Source organism: Sebastes fasciatus, chromosome 2 (genome assembly GCF_043250625.1).
Source record: "Sebastes fasciatus isolate fSebFas1 chromosome 2, fSebFas1.pri, whole genome shotgun sequence".
Lineage (NCBI taxonomy): Eukaryota > Metazoa > Chordata > Actinopteri > Perciformes > Sebastidae > Sebastes > Sebastes fasciatus.
In genome coordinates, this window is record NC_133796.1 from 13,335,722 (window position 1) to 13,357,058 (window position 21,337).

Below are 21,337 nucleotides of genomic sequence, written 5' to 3' on the forward strand. Positions count from 1 at the left end.
CTGATTTGTGTACATAGACACGAATTTCAATTTTTTTTTCGTGATGTTCAGCACAAAATCAGTTTGAATGTAATTTGCCTAATTGTGAACCGGGAAGTATTAAGAGTGGCAAACATTGCATAGGGAGGAGGTCGGGGTGGGTGAGAGATGGAAAGACTTTCAGCAAGGAGACCGGTGAGCATGTACCGTGTGAAACAAGCAGTCAATGTTGATTTATTTGTAACGTAACTTCCGCACTTAAGTTACGGCACTGACGGAGTTACTTTAAGCCAAACCACAATCTTTTCCTAAACCTAACTAAGTAGTGTTTGTCAAGTAACTTCCGTACTTAAGTTATGACACTTCCGGTGTTATTTAAACCCAAACCGTGATCTTTTCCTAAACCTAACTAAGTAGTTTTGTTGCCTAAACCTAACCAAGTCGATCTATTTCTAACCCTAACTAAGTAGTTTTATGTTGAAAAGACTGGAGTGGAAATTGACACGAGCGTCACATGTATCTCGACATTCATAGGAAAAAGCACAAAACATATGTTGTTGAAAGTCACAAAAAAGGGGAAATTTGTGTCTATGTACATAAATCAAATAGATTACATTTCGTGACTATTTCACTATCATCAAAGCTGTGAGACTATGTTGATCAAGAACACCTCCAAGAATGTCATGTTCACAAGATGCATTAAAAAGTTTTGATGGCATTGACCTCAGTCTGGTCAATGTAACTAACAATCCACAATCTTCCCCACAGATGCAGGCTCTGTATGGAGTGACTCCTCAGCAGTCACAGAGACAGAGACCAGTGCGAGCAACACGGGGAATATTTGTAGGAAATCAGAGTTCCTGAGCTCCTGAGCCCCGGTGAGTTCCCAACACACCCACGCTCTCCTCCCTGCCTGGTTGTGGGTCCTTGAATTAAACATCAAAGCACACAGGAGCGCAGGGCCCAACTGCCATAAATAACAGTGCGCTTGGGGAGGGGAGGGGAGGATGTTCAGATAGGAAGAGAGCAGGTCACCCGATCGCTCATACACACACTGTCAAAGCAGATTCATTTGTTCACAAAATGGGTGATGTTGTGTGAGGTTATTGATTTCCACGTGCCATCTGTCTTTCTCTGAGGCTTTGGCAAGCGGGCTCTGGCACTACCAGCCTCAGGTCCCCCCTTATTAGTCTCCACAGCTCAGGTGGACAGAAGGGAGATGTGCAGCAGGTATTGGACACAAATGGGGTATGGCTTATGTGACATCTACTCAGACACAATGATATCTGGCATGAGAGCAAAACTCTTATTTGGGGGTTTTGAGTTTTTTGTTTTTTTTATGTCAGGCTGACCTAGAATAGATCATCACATCATCTGTAAAATATAAATGTTGATGGTGTTGCAGGGATAGACACTCATATTTTTAAGCACTGGCACCGCAGCCCCTAAATGTGGTAGCCAAAGTGCATTTTTGGTGGCCCAAATGTAAACGTATCTAAAAACAATATAGAAAAGGCAAATTAACGCAACTTAGCACAGCCTTCCTTAACTGTGACATTAACAGAATGAAAATATGTACAACGACAACATAGTCAGGGATATATAGCGCTCCGCGTGTCAGTCCTTCCGTGCTTCTGTCCGTCCGCGTGTCACTTTCGTTTCCGGAGCAGAACTCGAAAACTATTAAACTAAGGAACTTCAAATTTGGTATGAAGGTTGACAGTGTGGTTTAATTGTGCCTTTTTGGAGTAAGAAGGCCAGGGTGCCCAAAATCTTTGAAATTTTGGCCAAAAACTGTGATTTGTTTCCCACTTAATTTTCATTTCCGGAGCAGAACTTGGAAACTCTTTAACTTAGGAACCTCAAAATTGGTATGATGGTTGACAGTGTGGTCTAGTTGTGCCTTTTGGGGGTTAGAAGTCCAGGGTGCTTTAAGTCTTTGACATTTTTCCAAAAGGGCAAAACCATTGGCCCTACTTTAGCAGGGGTCAAGCAGTAAGCGGGGGTATGTGAGCTATGCTCACTTTTGCCTTGTTATTTATTTTAAATTGAAAACACAAGTTCTTTGTTCTCTCACAGTCTCTTAGTGCACACACTACAAAAGATACAGGCTTTGTCCGAAGTCTCATACTATTCACTACATACTCAATAAGTGTACTATTGTTTAACATACTTTTGTGTGAATAAACCGTAGTATGTATCTTTTCGGATGCACTGAGCTGTAATTTACATTGTCACTTCCTGAGACCCTCTTTGCTGGTTGGAGACATGTAACCATGGTAACCCGTGCTAACCTCATGTGACCAAAATGATGCTTTGTGAGAATCAAAGTCGGACGTTATTTAAAATATATATTAGGCCTAGCAAAGTGAAATCTTATACTTATACTCCTATACGACAGGAAAGCATTCATGTCCTCAATTCAACTTCATGAATGAGCCGCTCCTTGTCCAATGCAGCACTTTCAAAGCGATCGACAGGAATAAATAGAAACAAGACGTCTGACAAAAGATCAGTCGCGCTGCAGTATTGCGTCACTCGCGGCCAGTTAGGACACTCAAATAGAAAACAATGCAATCAAACTGATTTTGTTGCTGTTGTTTTCTCGCGTTGCATTCAGTTAGGACACACATACACCGTAATCTCATTGAGACAGTCTCATTTTCAAGAGACCTGATAAAACTTGGTGGCCACAGAGGGCCACCTACAGTGGATATTTGGTTGCCACAGAGTAACTCTTTTGATGGGCCATGGGTAATGTAAAACCCTGCTGTTAGTTGTTCTGTATTTTACAAGACAAAATAATCTATTTTTGTTCTGTTCAATTTTCTAAATATAGAGCAAAGATTATCCAGTTTATATGGCTATTTAAGCCAAATCCTTGCATCTGAAAAATACATTGGAATCTTACAATAAACAGCAACACTGTTAGTCAAAAAGGCATATACATTTGGGTGAAAATTCCATGCCGAAGGAGGTGATTAACATCTCATTTGTCGCAAACACCTGCATACACAAGTTCAGGCCCACCCTCGGTCTCCTCCTCTCACTAACTAGTCTCGAAGTCACAGTGTACCTCCACGTCGAGCTACGGAGTATGGAGGGCAGGCCTGCAAACATGGGGCCCAGCTGCTGCTGTGTATTTTTGTCAGCCAACACACACACACACGCATTGGCATCCCTTGGTGTTTGCTCTTGTGGAGGGCACATGTTACTGGGTAAATTATCATAGCGACGGTAAACAGTGTTTTTATGAGGGAATGTTGCTTGGTTGTTATATTTGAAGTCTGCGCTTTGTATACTGCTGTGCTATTAGGACAGATTGAGGATGTTTGCGCCTGGTGTCTGCACTCCGCCCATGTGGGGTACACACACACACACACACTGACACGCACTCACAGTGACAGGCTCAGTTGTAGTTTTGAGTCTTAAATGGCTCTTTTGTTGTTTTCATCTTAAGAAAAAAAAGAAAACATCACAGCCTAAGGAGTGTGCGTCAGTGTCACACTCATGTCAGTCTCAGGGTAAATGCAGATGAACGGCAACAGCAGGGGAGGAAAGACTGAACTTCGAAGTGTAGAAGAAGAAGAACACTGTGAAAAATATATGTTGTGCGCTTCAATACAACTGCAGTCAATGGAGAGACTAGCTTTTAATGCGTACTGATTGGGCATGCAGACACGAACACGATGTCTGGTAATTGCTTTACATACTGAGCAGCTGAGTCATGATATAGCTTGATAACAAGGTAATCCGATAATGATAGAGTCAAACAGATGAATGGCTAGGAGATAAAGGACTGGTGTTTTAAGGTCTTCGCTTTTCAATTAAACTCATTTGAACCATGGATATGGGTCTCATAAATTCTGCTGACACCAATGTCTCTCTTAAGATCCACTTGGGTGCCATTTTGGTAACACCTCCCTCCAGGAGAGGTGATTCTTCTAGATTAAAAGCTTTTTGTTTGTTTATTGGGTGTTTTTTTTCAGAGAAAATTACTTTTTCCAAATGATGACATTGGATACAAGTTAATAGTGGAATGTCATGTTATTAAAATCTCATTTCTAATAGACAATTTGGTACGGGAACTGTCGCCCCCCCATTGGTGTGATGTGTTGTATAACAGTTAAGCGGCTGCTGCTTTGATTGTCCAGTCACTGCAGTCATCTTAGCGTTTTAGATTTGCCCGTTCTAAACTGATAGAGTGCTCCATCTCCTCTCTGAATGGAGGAAATGGAGTAAAGGAGGGAATAATGATGATGACATTCTTCCCACTTTTTTTTTTTTTGAGCCCCAATTACCCACTAATGCGTGATAAAACCAGAAAAATGGACAGTCGTTATGTGCGGGGCCTTCCGCAATGGCAAAATCATTCTTTTCCCAGCCTCCCGTTCTTTGGATGGGAATAATCATGTTTCGTCCCAAACACCTGCGCTTCACTTGCCCTGACCTGCCGCCCAAATGAGTGCAATTAATGACAATTACCCTCCAGGTGTCACAACATAGACATGTACTGATAGGGGCCTATCTGGAGGGAGCACGCGCTTGTCCTCCAAGTAAATATGTAATGATAACAGCTGTAACACAGTGGGGTGGAAGGGGGGGGGCTCAATTGCTACCAGTGCAATCTATTTGTGTTTGCCTCAGCTCAGCACCACATTAACCAGTCCAGACAAACCAGAACGGATAGATTTGGATTTTCCCCGTGGGGACAGAGGGGAGTTCACTTGGAATTCCTGATCAGATGAAGATCGAGGCAGATGTGGTCTAGCAATTGTTTCTGCTTTGGATGTGTGTTTTGGTGATAACACATCATTTGTTAGGATAGGTTCATTCCAACTTAAAGGGTATTTCCAATCTTATTTTTCTAGTTTTGGCCACCATTGCTGTTGGTAATAACAACATAGTACCAAAGAACGGATATTGCCAAGAAGTGAAAGTCAATTGTTTGTTCCATTGCAACATCAGCGCCCAGCAGAAAAGCTATGCTTCAGCCATTTTGGACTGAAAGCGACTACCGGACGCCAGTAAAACATCCGTCTAAAAAGTGCCATACAAAAATAAAACAAAGTTATTTCTATTGTATTGTCATATTCGACCGAAATGGCCTGTGTTGAACAATAAAATATTATAAATATTATTAGCGTTTTCTGTCCAAAATGGCAGCAGCGGCTGTTGTCAAAAAAAACAATTTTTAGCAAAACTGTCATAGTATAAAAACGAGGCTCCATTGTATTCACCATATTATGTAAGCCTTCATTCTCTATGGCCAGACCGTTCTCATTCCCAGGGCGTCAAATACCGACCCTTTAGTGTCGGTATGAGACGCACTGGGCTTTCCATGAACTACATTGTAAACCCATCCGCAGTCAATATTAATCGCTCGGGGAAGTAGTTGTACACATATACATCAATGTGTGATCACTTTTGATTTAACCTCCAGTTAACATGTTTTTGATTATCTGTGTCATGTCTTGCATCTTTGGATGTGTTTGCCATGTTCCCATACCTCAGCAATGTATTAAACTGATAGAAATATTGGCAAAAACTGCCAAAATAAGACCCAAGTTTAAATAAAATGTAATAATCCTTTAACTGTTGAAAGTTTTATGTACAGTATATTTAGATTGTGTTGAGACATTATCAGCTGTATGTAGTAATGTAGAAACCTTAAAGAACAGCTGCAATCTTTGCGTACTTTGGAATCAAATATTGGCCTGATACAGTGTGTGAATCCTGTAAATGGTAGCTGCCATATAAGCTCTTTTAGCCAATTTCCCTGTGTGAAGTGAGATTTCTCAGGTGCAGAAGTCAACTTTAACCCTCCTCCTCTTGTGGGTTCGCCGTCCTTTCCCTCTGAACCGGCATTAGCATAAAGGCATTAAAATGTGAATAGAAATTAATTTGGACTTTCCCCTCCATAGGAATTAATGGAAGTTTGTTCTGCCCGTACCCCTCAGACGGCTTGCGCTCCTCCACAGTCCATAAATATTAATATTAATACGGCATCGCATTTAAAGGTAGCGCTTGGCTGAAGCCGTATACAGAATATTATTAGAGATCACGATACGTTTCTCATGAGAAGTACAGCTGAGTGAATGCATTGCCTTGCCGTTGTGATCTGTAAAATCCAATCTTCATACAGCACAAAAAGTTATTTTCAGAGAGACGGAAGATTAGCAGGGCCGAATGGCTGCTGTCTAAAGCCATTAGGCAGGTGGGGATTTTTTTTTTTCCTACGCCGAGTTGAGAGAGAAGGGCCCACATCTTCTGCTCTATCAAGGTACTGATTCACAGTCGCACCACTGTAGCGCTATTATCATGCCCGAGCAGATCATCTCGGCAGATAACTATTATCACCGTCTCACCGCATCGCTCCAGTCTACTCACCCACATAATACAGACCACAGAAGTTTTTGACACTCTTCCAAATCACTGTATTCACCTTCTTTCTTTTCTTGCACGGTCTTTGTCATTTTCCTGTGTGTGCTGTGTGGGGTTGTATCACACATCTTCAGTAGTAGTGAGGTTACTGCAAAGCTGGGGCTGCCAAACCAGGGTTTATAATGCAATTACGAATCATCTATGGAAAGGGCAATTAATAGATGTCAATGTTTTAATATGCTGCAGAGTCCTTGCACATCATTTCAGCCCCTTTTGTTCATTTCTTTCAGGGGTTACTGTAGGATCAGACCTTTAGGGGGGCTCAGCCCCTAATGAGAAATGTGACGTGTACAGTCAAAGGTGTAGGTTTTGTTTCAACATTGGGCGGAGACATATTAAGTAGGTGGTCTGGGGGTCCTCCCCCAGGAAATTTTGAGAATCAAACACTTAATTTCCTGTATTAATGTTATCCCGTTAGAACCTTCTGTATATTTGTGGTAATAACAACCAATTCGACCCAACGTTCTCTGTCAGAACATTCAGGAGGTCTGTAGGGGAGATAGCAGGTCAGCAGTATATATATATAGACATATATGTCTATATATATATATACATATATATCCATCCATCTGCAACCGCTTATCCCGTTAGGGGTCGCGGGGGGGCTGGAGCCGATCCCAGCCGACATTGGGCGAAGGCAGGGTACACCCTGGACAGGTCGCCAGTCCATCGCAGGGCTGACACATAGAGACAGACAACCATTCACGCTCACACTCACACCTACGGGCAATTTAGAGTCCACAATTAACCTAACCTGCATGTCTTTGGACTGTGGGAGGAAACCGGAGTACCCGGAGAAAACCCACGCTAACACGGGGAGAACATGCAAACTCCACACAGAAGGGTCCCAAGCCGGATTTGAACCTGCAACCCTCTAGCTGTGAGGCGCCAGTGCTAACCACTGCACCACCGTGCAGCCCTATATACATATATATATATATATAAAAATTGTGAAAGTGTATAAGGGCTGAGAACATGATGATGAAAGTATATGATGGCCATTCCAATGTTCTGTTCTCTCATAAGTTGTTGCAGCAATTTTGGGGTGCAAAAGACTGCGTGGTTTTTGCCCCAAACTGTATGTGATTATCATAAAGTGGGCATGTCTGTAAAGGGGAGACTCGTGGGTACCCATAGAACCAATTTTCATTCACATATCTTGAGGTCAGAGGTCAAGGGACTCCTTTGAAAATGGCCATGCCAGTTTTTCCTCGCCAAAATTTTGCCTAAATTTGGATTGTTATTTAGCCTCTTTCCTGGCAAGCTAGCATGACATGGTTGGTACCAATGAATTCCTTAGATATTTTAGTATTTTTAGGGGTGCTGACATGTAATTTAGGTGTGCTTAAGCACCCCAAAAAACAGTCTAAAATCGCCACTGATTTCTTTCTCTGTCTGACTGATAGTTGCATCAGTTTGTGAATACTGTTATTGTTTTGGTCCGATCTCCGTTGAGTTGTCTGAAACAAAGAGGGTTGGTTGTGTCAAAATATTCAGCAGGTCCTCTCCTCTCCTCTGTCTTCCTGCGCTTGAGGAGTGCTGATCCTGACAGGTTACAGTGGGCAAGGTGAGACACGTTAGCACTGAGCCCCGGTGAAGGAGGGAGGATAGAGCCGGCTTCAAAGTCCCAGTGTGTGGGTGAAAGCCGCATGCTGCCACCCCGGCAAGCTCAGTCAACAGTAGACCCACCTTTAATCTTTGCTCTGTAATCTTTACTCCTCTCACATTTAGTCAATACACTCTCACTTTGTTCTTTGAGGAAGTAGGGCGTGAGGCTGAGAATGTGTAATGTAAGAGAAAAGAAAAAAAGCACAACACAATACACAAATCAATTACCAGGGGTAGAGTGGGTACGGCCAGCTTGACGTAAGGTCAATACCATTTACATGCTGAATGATAATAGGCCCAGGCATGTTTCTTTTAAATGCTAAGCGTTGTGACATGGTGATAATTCTGTTGACAAGAGCACAATGCAAGTACTTACAAGACTATACAGACATGAGGATATTGTGTACAGAACCCAGCAGAAAATTTAAAGAAACAATATATCAAAAGTACGGCTGTCAAAGTTAACGCGATACTAACGCGTTAATGCAAATTCGTTTTAACGCCACTGATGTCTTTAACGCATTAACTCTATTGATCTTCTGGAAGTTGTACCGGGCTCAGTTTTAAAGCTAGAGTGAATATACTGGATACTCATCATACGAAACTAGAAAACCTAAGGAATAAATTGGTACCAATCATGTCATACTAGCTCGTCGCGAAGGAGGTTAAATAAACGCAACAAACTTGCGATTAATTTTGGTGAGAAAAAACTGTCATGGCCATTTTCAAAGGGGTCCCTTGACCTCTGACCTCAAGATTTATTAATAAAAATGGGTTCTATAGGTGCCTACGAGTCTCCTCTTTACAGACATGCCCACTTTATGATAATCACATGCAGTTTGGGGCAAGTCATAGTCAAGTCAGCACACTGACACACTGACAGCTGTTGTTGCCTGTTGGGTTTGAGTTTGCCATGTTCTGATTTGAGCATATTATTTATGCTAAATGCAGTACCTGTGAGGGTTTCTGGTCATTGTTTTGTATTTGTAAAGTTGTCAATAATAAATATATATATAAATTTACATAAAGCAAGCATATATGAGTATTAAATACTTGACAAATCTCCTTTTAAGGTACATTTTGAACAGATAAAAAATGTGTCATTAATCGCGATTAAATATTATAATCAATGGACAGCCCTAATCAAAAGTATTATTTTGTATTATTGTGCTTTGCAATTTAAATTTGCAACTAAATTACAATATTTGTCCAATATAGTACCAGATAATAATGCAAAACAAAGCAATAACTGTTTTTAACAAAACATCAGTGAACTGCCGTAATCCCTACTACCAGCCTGCGCTGTGGAGGCGTACATGTTGTGGTAAGCTCTGCGAGCCGGGGTTATATTTGTGCATCAGGTCATTCCTGTAGCGGGCTGGTCCGGGTCGGCCCACTCCCCTCTGAGAGCCCTCTCATCAAGCCAGCCTCTCCTCTGCCGCCCCTCTTCCCCACAATCCCCATAAACTCTCATAATTGCCACATTAAACTTGAGTTTATTATTTTTCTCCAGGTGCAGGTGTGCAGATGATATGAGCCCCAGGTTGCATTTACATACAAATTGAAGGTTTTTATTAATCAGGCAGGCAGCAGGAATCAAACGGCAACACTCCATCAGCCCTTTAAATACATTTGGTGACATTTTTACCCGGCATTAGCATGATAGGGCAAGCGGAGTATAATGTACCAATGATTGCTTTTCCATTGAAAGCACAAACGGTTTCATTTTTCCTGTCATCTCAAATAAGTGTTAAAGAGGGTTTGGAGGCTATTGTGCGAGTGCCGTATGCTGGGGACTTGGGACCGCTGATGGCCATATTAAATAACCATTAGTGCCTGAGCTTAGATCATTGTGGCATCCGCCTCCTCTGAATTTATCCTGTGATTTCAAATGAAGGCAAGCTGTGCCAGCTTTCATAAAGTGCTCCAGCCCTCTCCATTTTTCCTCAAACTAAATGCATTACAACGGTAATTTTGTGACTGTTAAGATAACTAGCGTTAACAAGCACTTAATTAAAATGTACAATAAATAGCCGTCTGCAGCCTTATCTCCCCTCCAGAGCGACGCTGGTAGGAGGCTCCAATGCTCAGGCCGGCTGTTCCCCAGCTCGTTTGCAGATTAATTGCTTTTCTGTCTGGCGAAGCCTGCCTCTTCTGCAGCCAGATCGTAAATAGCCAGATAGGGAGTTTATCAATCAGGGCTCTCTACCTCACTGATCTCCCCCACACAGCCCTGTCTGTCTGTCTGACTGTCTGTCTGTATGTACATCTCCTGCTAGACTCTCCATAAATAAACTTCCAGAACAGCTTCTGTTGTGCTAAACCTTCAATTAGCCAATGGCTTTTATTTCCAGTGTGGTTGCATGTGCGTGTTTATTCTTGTGTACAGTATGTCTCTTTATATGTTACAGGTTTTTGTGTATGTACAGGTGATTAACCTTTTTCTGTCCCAGTGTGCTCTGTAGAGACGTATACATCACAGTGTTAGCAATGAAACAAATGGAACTCTGTTGATACAGGACTTATGTTTTTGTAACCTTTCCTGACACCATATTTATGTCCGTCTCTCTACAGGCTTATACCTACTTTACGGCGGTGCATTTTGTGCCCGTTTATGTCTACGCCGGGCGCGTACAAATGGGCCTTGAGTGTATCGCGGAGGTTAATCAAACACAAGCCGCACATAAAAGTAGCCAGGGGTTGTGTGAGACAGGACAGAAGCGAACAGGGAGTATTTACAGTAATAAAAGTTAACAGTGGTCAGCCCCTTGGGATCGCATTACTCCTCAGACATGTGGCTGCAGCTCTCTCCTCACAGCTTTATGGACTTAGGCCCTCGGTAAGCAACCTGCAAACCCCCGCCCTCCCTCCGTTGTTTTTCAAAGGGGAAGAAAAGAAAACACGTAAAAGCAAACTTGCCTGCTCGTAGCCTGCCGCCCCCGTCCGACGCTGAAGCTCCCTCTCCTCTGCCGGTGTCCCACCCTTAACCTCTGGATGATAAATCTGCCTACAGAAGCTGTGAGGGGGAAGCTCCCCATGCTGGAAGACCCCCATGTGTCCTCCATGACACATCCTGTTTGTGTAGTCAGGGCTTCAACCAGTGATCTTTACACTCATAATTCATGTAAACGACAACACTTGCTACCTTACTATTTTTATATCTGTACATTTTAGCATTGTGGAAGTTGTGGCCACAAGGGATGCATTTTTTAAATTTAAGGGTGTAGAACCTGCTTATCTATCCATTAAACGTACTTTGGAAAAATAGTACAGAATATGTGATTCATACTTTGGTTAGCACACAGAGACTTTCAATATTGCAACTAAAGCTGCTTTCATTAGCATATTTATTTGCTGTATTTTGCAGTTACCCTGACACCAGTCCGCTGTAAATTAGTAAAGTTATGTCAAAGTATGCTTTTGCAACTCATGTGTGTTGAATAAACACTGATTTCCCTGGCAGGTTTAAACAAACATTTCCATGCGCTTGTCACATAGATTTCCCACGATGGGGAGGGTAATTGTTGTGTTTCCACTTTCTCTTCAATCTTGACTGACTGAAGGAAATTGGAAATGATGATTGTGTAGCGGCAGAAACTCTGTTTTGACAATGTAACGCCCTGTCAGGGTCCTGTGGGGGCTTTTGGGGCTCTGTGTTCATATTTTACCATGTGAAGTGTCAAATCTGCGAGAGCCAGTTATGCTAAAAGCTGAATTAGTAGCCACGCAAATGTTCCCCGCTGTATCCCGGTGGTACCCTGCTAAGGGAGAGGGAGAGTGCGGACATTCATGGTGGTCCGAAGGCCTGTGGGGCTGTCTGGCAGGCAGATTAGGGGAGCAACCATTTGACAGTGATGCTACAGTTATCAGACCCACTTTAGCCATTGTGATTTATAATGTGGGAACATGATAAATGTAGTTCCGAGCAAGGTAGGGGTGGGTGGGAGCGAGCTGAGAGGAGAGGGGAGAAAGTATATGGATATGTCCGTTTTGGCCTGTGGGGTGGAAGCGTCCCAACGGGGAAAGAAAAAAAAAGAAAAAAGGACGACAACACGGAAGCTGTGATCACAGAGAGCAGGGCATCCTGCGCCCTCCACCTTGCCTGTCGTAAATCAGCTTGTGCAGGCCTCTCTGCCCTTTGGCCCGTGCTCCTGCTTGTCTTAACCTTTGTATCTCACAAGTTCTGACCTACTATCTGAACATTTATAATGTGTTTTCTGCATCTGTAGATGTTACCCTCTAAATCACACTTTAAAAAAGTTTTCCCTGACCTGATTTAAACTTTATCAACATGTTGTTCTTTTGAACATATTCATCTTAGCTATTCATTTCCAAGCGAGGATACTGTATGTGCTGCCTTGATTGGGCTATTCCATCCCTTCTTATCGTGACCCTCTGTTGTGACAGCCACCACGGATGCAATCAATACATATATCAACAGAGGCCTAAGTGGGTCAACAGAGGAAGATAACACATCTTTCAGTGGCCACAGGAGAGTTTATGGAAAACAAAGGGCTATTGTAATAGATTTTGCTCAAGTTTTTTCTTGTTATTGTTCAGGCCTCGGAGAGGAAATTAAGTTATAAATGGAAGTTGTGCATTTCTATATACACAGACAACCACCCACAGACTCATACATCCATATCTGCTGCGCCTCAGAGTGAGTCACCTGTCACTTTGCAGGTGCTGGCTGTGCATGATTTGTGTGGTCACAGGCTCCTGTATAAATCCCCCATGGTCTCCAGCGACAGTAATTCAACACAGCGTATATTTTCCATAAATAATTTGCTGCTCATTGATTTCCAATACGGGAGGAGAAATGTGCCGGATGCACCTCAAGGGGCTGTGGATGTATCTGGTGCTCACTTTTGTGGTCAAAGTTGTGACAGCTAGAGGCCCATATGTTGTGATCAAAAGATCCAGATTTATTGTCCTTTGGAGGCCCACTTGTCAGGAATGGGGACATCAAACACAGTTTGGTGTGCATTGGGGTCACCGTTTGTGGTTTTTGGGGTGATATTGTTTGTACTTAGGGATACAATTTGGGGATTATAGCAGGATACACAAGAAATCATGCTTAAAACATGCTATATTCTCTTGATATATTTGGATTTTTGTATGTTTAATTTTCATTGTTCTTGGTAGTGCCAGTGAAGCTGGCGTTCAGACACAAAAACACAAGGAACTACTAAAATGTGGATATGTTACTACAGGTACAGGTAGGGAGAGAAAATACAATTCAGGAAGTTCAGTTTGAGTGATGCCTCTATAGTTTGAAAGCTTAACATTAACATAATAAGACATCAAGACTGTGTACGAAATCACTCACTCACTATATCGTGGACTATACAGTGAGATTGCCATTTTGTAGTGCTGTCCGAATGCGTAATGAGAATCATTATACCCTATATTGTGGACTCAAAGTATCCCACAATACATTGTGAAAAGAAGTTGTACTGAAAGAAAAATGGCAGACGGACGAGAGGAGAGAGAACATCGCGACTGAGACAAATCCATGAGTTGTGGCGCGAAAATAATGTATTTAATGTTAGCAGAGCAGCGCATCACAACTCAAACGGCCACAAAGTACTTCGTATTTATTAATTTTGGAAAATACGCTTATAGTCCCCACGTTCACAATGGCCGTTAATTCTGACCTTTCACAATAAAAGCCCTGGATATAACGCTGCATCACTGCTTACCAAGGGGAACTTAAATTCACTCAGAGCATTTCAGAGACAACTCCACAAAATAGCTTACAATATGTATTCATCACACACAAAAATACATTGTTATGGATGGTCTACCAGCAGATGTTGATCTGGCACATTTTAATTGTGCGACAGCAATGACGTAATTAACCGCGCCGAGAAAAAGACCTGACTAGTGTCCGAAAGTGTTTTTTCATTTTGCTGATGAACTCACTATATAGTCCTCTACATAGAACTCCCTGGATAGTGAGTAGGGAGTAGAGAATGCATGAATGATTTCGGACATATTCCAAAAGCAGTGCGCAGTGTACTATAATACTATGAGGTAGGGAGGGGACCTTTACTGGTCGCTTTGCAGCCGTCTGATAACAGCCCCGTCTCCTAAAAATTACGCTCCCATACCACAAAACTGAATTGTGAATTATACAACTGTTTGTTAAATGATATATAACGTCTTTATAGATTTATATTTTGTTATTACTATATATTTTTTTATGAATAGGATATTATTCAGTCCCACCCTTAAAAGCTAGTCCACTCAAGACTCAGTCTAACTGGGTCCAGTGGATCTAGATGACCCATAAAAGCAGGTTCATTAACAACCACCAAAGGATGAAGCCCCCTCCTATACAGAGAGAGGGGAGGGCTATAAGTCTGCCTCTGTTGTTAGGTGATTTGGTGTGGCCATTTCGTGGTAGTGTCACCTTCTGACTGATCAAGTTGTTGATTGGGCTGTTTGGTGGCAGCTCAGAGAGGGAAGGCAGGAATTGATGAGGTTTAATTGGTCTGTCTCCTGTCAGCTGTCATTAGTTCCTCATTTAACACTATCTGATGGTGTGAGTCTATTGCACCTACAGGGGCACGAGCATGTGTGTGAGGGAGAGAGAAAGAGAGACATTAGATATATATATTTGTGTGTGTGTGAAACAGGTGATGTATGTGTGTCTGTGAGAGATAGAGAGGGTGTGTGTGTGTTATTGAATCCAAGTGTTATCTCGGCTCACCTTGGGGTGTGGTGGTGATTCCATCCTTTGTGATCAATAGGGAGAAATCCCACAAGAGCAAAACACACTCATTTCACCCTTTTCTCCACTAAGGACTTGTGTTCAACCTATATTTCCCGACACTCGGCTGGCTTGTGTGGGACACTTTTGTATGCAACACAAAACCTTGTGTAGAGATTTCTTTATGTTAGGCCTGTATAGTGTAACATATCATAACATGTCAGACCCCCCCCCCCCCCCCCCCCCACTGTTAAGGCCCAGAAACACCAAGCCGACATCAAAGAACTAGCGGCGATAAAGGCCGACTGCTGCGTCGCCTTTGTCTTGGCTGACAAGTTGCATTTGAACACACTGCAAAGACTAAAGCCGACAGCCAGCTCTCCACACCGGCAGGCGGTGGTAGTCTGTATTTGTCCTTCAAAAAGGAAAACTGAAAGACCGAGGACGGCGGATATACACACCGTTGTTATGATACGTACATGAAACAAAGCGGCGTCTGTCGACCATTTTCACACCACTATCACTCACCACTTCATTCCAGATGGCCATGTCGCTGTGAAAATATCTGTGTATTGGAATAAACAGTTGAGATTAAGATGAAAAATGAAAAGAGACTTCGACTTTCCTTTTGCTTTCCTCACTTCCGTTTCTGTTCTTGTGCACTGATTTGTTAAAGCTTAACAGCCAATCAGAGCGATTTCTTTCACCGACGGGAGGCGCCGCCGAAAAACCTCAGACACGGGCAGACTAAAGCCGGCGGTGCGGGACACATCGCAAAAACTAGGCCGACAGACGTTCACAGGCGGCCCCAAACTGGCGAATGGCCAACCGTCGGCTCGGTGTGTCAGGGCCTTTAGACTCACCTGTAATCAGTAATATTACAAATAAAACAAACATGTACTAAAACTGTAAAAGTATTCTTGAAATACAAACTCAGGTGTTTCATTTAAACATTCAAAGTGTCGACTGTACTTGGAAGTATTAAAGCTCCCAGAGGAGTTCTGTTTCAACTCTTGGACAGAGTTAAAAGATCCCCTTTCAGAAAAAGATCAACTCACAGGGTTGTTTTACCTCTCGGCTAAAATGTCTATTAGGTTTATAAAAGAGTTTATTCCAAAGAATTCCCTGTACACTTAGAGTTGTTGAGTACTTGAAAGATCATGTTCTTTCCTGTCTGCTTTGAAAATACTTCTGTCAAAGACTGTAATTGTTTGAGCACATTACACATTCAGTGTGATTTTCTTCTAAGTGCTGAGACTAAGGGCATAATTATAATAATTAATGATTATCATCATTGCCGTCTTTATCTGGCATCGTTGCTATATGAAGAAGATACTGTCAAAACCTGCTTGGTAACGATGGTGTCATGTTGTTGGCAAAAAATTTGCATGTGTGGACGCCCATACCTCCCATCATGCCTTGCCTTGTGAGTGACAGCTGTTAAGACGCCTTCGACATGGCGGTGAGAATTGGTGTGGACGTGGCGGCGAGCTGTGGAATTCTCCGCTGCTGCTCGCTGATAGCTCTCCAAGGGCTTGGGTGTCACTCCAGTGACGGCCTGAGAGCCATTAATTTTAGCCTCCGGAGTGGCTGTCGTAACAAGATCCCGCGCCCCCCCTTCCTCACAGCGAGGCTCCTAAATATACATTTATTTTCAGAGGGAGTCCCCCCTCGTCAGGATATGATGGATGTCGACTAATCGGATGGCGTGCGAGGGTACGTCCGCAGTCAGGCCCCCTCTACATTGAGAGTGGCTGGTGTAAATCTCTGCATGGGCGCTTTGTTGGGGTCTTGTCTTTGGTAAGGATCTTAGAGATATGATACTCTGTGCTGTTGCTGCCTGAGTGGGTCTATCTTAAGACTCCACATGGAGGTCTGGCATTCAACTAAGTCTCTGTGGGTTTGGGGGCAGGCAGCGGGAGGGCTGGCCTACAGTTACTAACCAAGAAACACTCACCATGTGCCCCTCTTCTATTCTTGCCTCTGGATGGCATGGACCCACGCACATATCCAGATAAGCAGTCCTCTCGCTTGGCTTCGACGTCGGTGCAGAAATTACCTTTGTTATTTACTTGCTGACTGGGGATAACCATCATTACAATGTTACCAGGACAATATGTGCTTGTGGATGTATATCTGTACTGTGTTTTTACCACGTGTGCCTACAAGCGATACTGTATAGAGAGCTTTCCGGTCTTTGCCTTTCTAAAACACAGATCCCCTCTGACAGGCTGCTTCCTCCTGCGACTGGGTGCTGGGTGCTGGATGCTGGGTGGGTGGGTGTGGGGATAAGCAGGACTGCTGCCTCACAGGCTCCGTGGGGGTAGATCCTGGCAGCTCCTGGGGCATGGCAGATGGTTCAGGGGCAGGATGGGGCTTCCTGGCCTGACTGTCTTTGACCTGCGGTGCGGGAGAAGAAGAAGAAGAAAATGACTTCTGGGAGACCACTTACCTTCGTCTTTTCCCCCTCCATCTCTCCATCCTTGAAACACTCACACAGGCACCGTACATTCACAGAGCCACTAAGTGAAAGAGGTAGACCCGTGATAGTATTGAAATGACTCAAATGGATTGGTATGATAATAGCTTTTTCACACGTTCACTTCAAGACTCTGATTTCATAAACAATACGCAAACAATGTGACAGCGCTGTTCCAGGCCAAGGCCCCATTTTCACCTCCTATCTATGTGTCTAAACCTCCCTCTCCTCCAGCCCTGCTGTGAGATGCAGTATTAAAAGCCTTAGATGGAGGGAGAGAGAAAGAATAGAGAGGAGAGAGGGAGAGAAGGAGGAGGGGGTAGGTGGTGTTGTTTAAGTGAAGAGCGTGGCGTGTCCTGGAGGATCTAATAAGCAGGTTGAAGCCTGATAAGGATAAGCTGTCCCTCTGGCTCTAGGGAGCCTTGTTTTCACCCCCCTTCCTCCTCCTCCTCTTCTCCCATCCTTCCCCTCCACTTTCTAAGATGTACTTCTCTGAAAACAAGGAGAGCAAAGAGTAATCAACAGAGAGAAACAGATGGAGGAGGAAGGAAAGATGGACATGAAGAAGAGAAAGTGAAAAGAGAGTGAATGAAAGTGGGAGGAGGAAGGTTGAAGAGGTAGCAGTAAAGATGAGGGAGCATATGAGGAGAGGGCATGAGAGGACAATGGGAATACGGGAAGTGGTGAGGTAAAGAGACAAGGGGAGGAAAGGGGACAAGGATAGAGAATAAGAGAGAGACAGAGGACAGATGATAACAGAGGAAGAGAGGACAAGGGGTTGCAAATGGTAACTTTAAAGAAAAGGCAAAGGAAGAGAAGAGGAGAAGGAACACAAACGGTGGAAAAAGTGAAGGGGAGAAGGGTAGAAAAGGGAGAAGCAGAGAGGAGAGATGAGAAGACGAAGAAGAAGAGAGGAAGTTGAGAGGACAGAGAGCTTATAAATGGGCTGAAAGGGACCTGCTGGTGTGTCAGAGCTTTAGATCCCACCCCCTCCCCTGGGGAAAAAGGAGAGAGGAGAGACATTGACCTTGCATTATTTATGCTTAGCGCTATTGGCCCAGGCAGACGCTGCTGCTTCCCATTGTGTCTTCATAATGAGGAACCGCTACGAAGCAAAGGAAGAGGAAACACAACCAGGAGGGCAGTCTGTGTGTTGTTAGCAGTGAATGTGTGTGTGTGTGCTTTGGAGGTGGGAGGTCATTACAGTGCAGCGCGTAGACAGTTTAGTGAGAAAGGATCAGGGGCACAAGAAAACCTCCTGTATGAAGTGGGCAGGTAAAGCACACACACACACACATATATAGGCCAGTGTGTCCTGTGTGGTGATACAGGCCTGTATCTGTAAGTGTGAGTGAGTATAAGGGGAAGGGGAGAGCAGAGAGGGTCAGCTGTTATTTCCTGAGCTCCACCCTCATTTTCTTCTAACAGCCCCAGGCCAACGATTGTGAAGAAAGCATCTGTATTATGCACTCTGTGGTCCACCGTCTTTATCAGACGCAGACTGAAGTTGATCTAACATTTCCCTTAAGAATTATAACAAAGCCCTGAGCACTCAAAATCACCTCTGCATCAGTGCAAAGTTTTGATCCCCCTGAAATATTTTTTTAATTTGGATACTGTGCATATGTTAAAGGGTCAGTTCACTCAAATCACATATGTTATACAGATATTATCCCATTTAACTCTAATGTCATAGTGTTGCAGGTAGTTTTGGTTTTAATTTGACCTGGGATATCTGTCTGTGATTTCTGCCTCCAATCCTAAAGAATGAAGATTGGTGCTTACGTCATTAAAAAGGAATATATATTTTGAAATTCAGCAGCGTTTTTTCTCAGAATCTTTAAATCAGGTGTAAAAAATTCAACAGCAACATCTACTGTATTTCCTCAAAGTAGTTCCGATAAAAACTGTTGCTGCTGAATTTCTAAATATGTATTTTTTTCAATGATGTAAGCACCAACATTTCGGGGATCTATCTATATAGCAGAAATGGAATATAATTCATTACTATGTTTTCATTAGTATATAATCACCAGAAACTGAGAACTGTTGTGGTTTAGCTTAGAATGAGCCCATATCTACATAGGGAGCGGGTCCTCCTCACGGAGGCTCCAGAGTGAGCCTTTCACGTTTCTACGTTACTTGAAGACCACCGTTGTTCTCCGACATTCTTGTGAAACTGCAAAAACATGAGCTGCGGAGTGCAAAACCTTGGTACCGCCAGCCGCCATCTGACTTCCGTCGCTCCTAAAGTAGTGTTATCATGGTAAGGATGGCCTCTGAGCGAGGGGAACAACGTTACCACGGTTTTGCACTCTGCGGCTCACGTTACCGCAGTCTTGGAAAGGAAGGAGTGAGCAGAGGGGTACTCAGTTGGTTGCAATCTGCAACCACACCACTAGAAATCGCCAAATCCTACACACTATACCTTTAAAATGCGTATAAGTTTTAAGTACCACAAACAAAACCCCATTCATATTTTATAATTGATATAACATTAGCTCAAACACTGTTATCTGTCGACATCATTAACACTTCTTCATGACACAAAATTACAACCGTCACCAAGTCTTATAGTAGACTGGGAGCTTCTAGGTGCAGGGCTTTGAGTTCACCCGTCTCAGAGATTTGTAACAAATAAGACACTCTGGCCCCATTAAGAACCAGCTTGGTATAGCTCTCAGCCCCTCCCACTTACCTTTCACCCCCTTTGCATCTTTGTATGATAGCACTGTCAGTTTCAAATTTAATTACATACAACTCGACATACATAGTCCTACCCTGTCATTACCCCGTCTGGGTCCACCCACTCATCATAGACCTACATCCACACGCCCCTGAGAGCTGAGAGCAACCTGCCTGCTGACGACTGGTTATGATAGTGGATGTAGTCTGTGTGTAAGTGTGTTTGTGTGTGTGTGTGCAAGTGTGTCCCCCTCTTTCTGTTTCTCTCTGTGCCTGGGATGTGGAGATTTGTATGGCGTGTTAGTCACACCCTGTGTTATCAGCATCTCTGTGATGAGCATAAGCATAGCCTGAGGGGACTGGGGGTAGTGTCACAGATGGTGCCGTGTCAGGGTCCCTGAGTGTGGTTTAGACTAGAGGACGGTGAGTAGCTCTTCTCCCCTCCGTCTCCCAAGTCTTGTCACCTTGCGCTGCCAAGGTGCCATCTTTCCTCACACAGGGTAAAGGCCGAGCCCGTCTCACCTCGTAGCTAGTGACCCATGTCGCAGCTTCTTTTTTTTTTACCAGCTCGCCGAATATGGCAATCGATGCTTCTTCCCAGAAACCCTGACCTAATCCTGTTATCCTTTTCCTTCAACAACCTGGAAGGGACAAGGGGCGGGGATCCCGACAGTCGGCAGCCAAGAGAGCCGTGCAGAGCCAGCCCCTATCGCAGTGAAAGCGGGCTTAGCTGAAACACAATAGGTGTGTAATTTCAGGTTTTTGTTAAGCCAAAATCCAATCACATACATGACTGCAAGATCACAGAGAAACACAACAGGAGTAGGGGCCTCGGAGGTGGAGGTGTCTGTACCTCACACAAACAATCTCCACGCAACTGAGACGCCATTGATGACAGCTTGCTAACTAGCTAACCCTCAGCAGAGAGATTAGGCTGGCTCTCTGTCCTAGATCTCCACGGTGTAGGGATGGGCTGACACCTGACTCCTCCCTAACCTGCCAGTTTTGGGATCAGATTAAATAGCAAAAAACCCTGGACCTTAAACCAGCAGTAGGCAGAAAGTTTTTGGCATCTTTGGGAAAAAATTCCATAATAACCTTTCAGCATATTGTAATTTTAAGTGTTCTGAGAGAAAACCAGACTTCTGCACCTCCGCATGGCTCTGTTTTCAGGCTTTAAAAAAATCTAGCCCGTAATGAGAGACTTTGGCCAATCACAGGTCATTTCAGGGAGAGAGAGCGTTTCTATTGGCTGTTCATTCACCGGAGGCAGCTGTCAATCACTCGCAAACTCCGATCAAATGGTCAAACTAGGCAGCGCTGATCATATATTAATTAATATGTCACTGTAATGCCTATTTCTCGACTCAAATGTTTTCAGAAACATCTTGTAGTGTACTGTTTAGCTGTAAAATGAGAAAGTTAAC

General features: G+C 43.5%; 1 long non-coding RNA gene across 3 annotated transcripts in view; it reads left to right on the forward strand.

Moving 5' to 3' along the window:
* LOC141752409 (uncharacterized) overlaps window positions 1-21,337 on the forward strand; it is a 127,317-nt gene that overhangs the window by 49,771 nt on the left and 56,209 nt on the right. For all 3 annotated transcript variants that reach the window (XR_012590257.1, XR_012590259.1, XR_012590258.1), the window contains one exon: window positions 748-857. This is a non-coding gene — a long non-coding RNA (uncharacterized LOC141752409). The remainder of the gene's footprint in view (window positions 1-747; window positions 858-21,337) is intronic.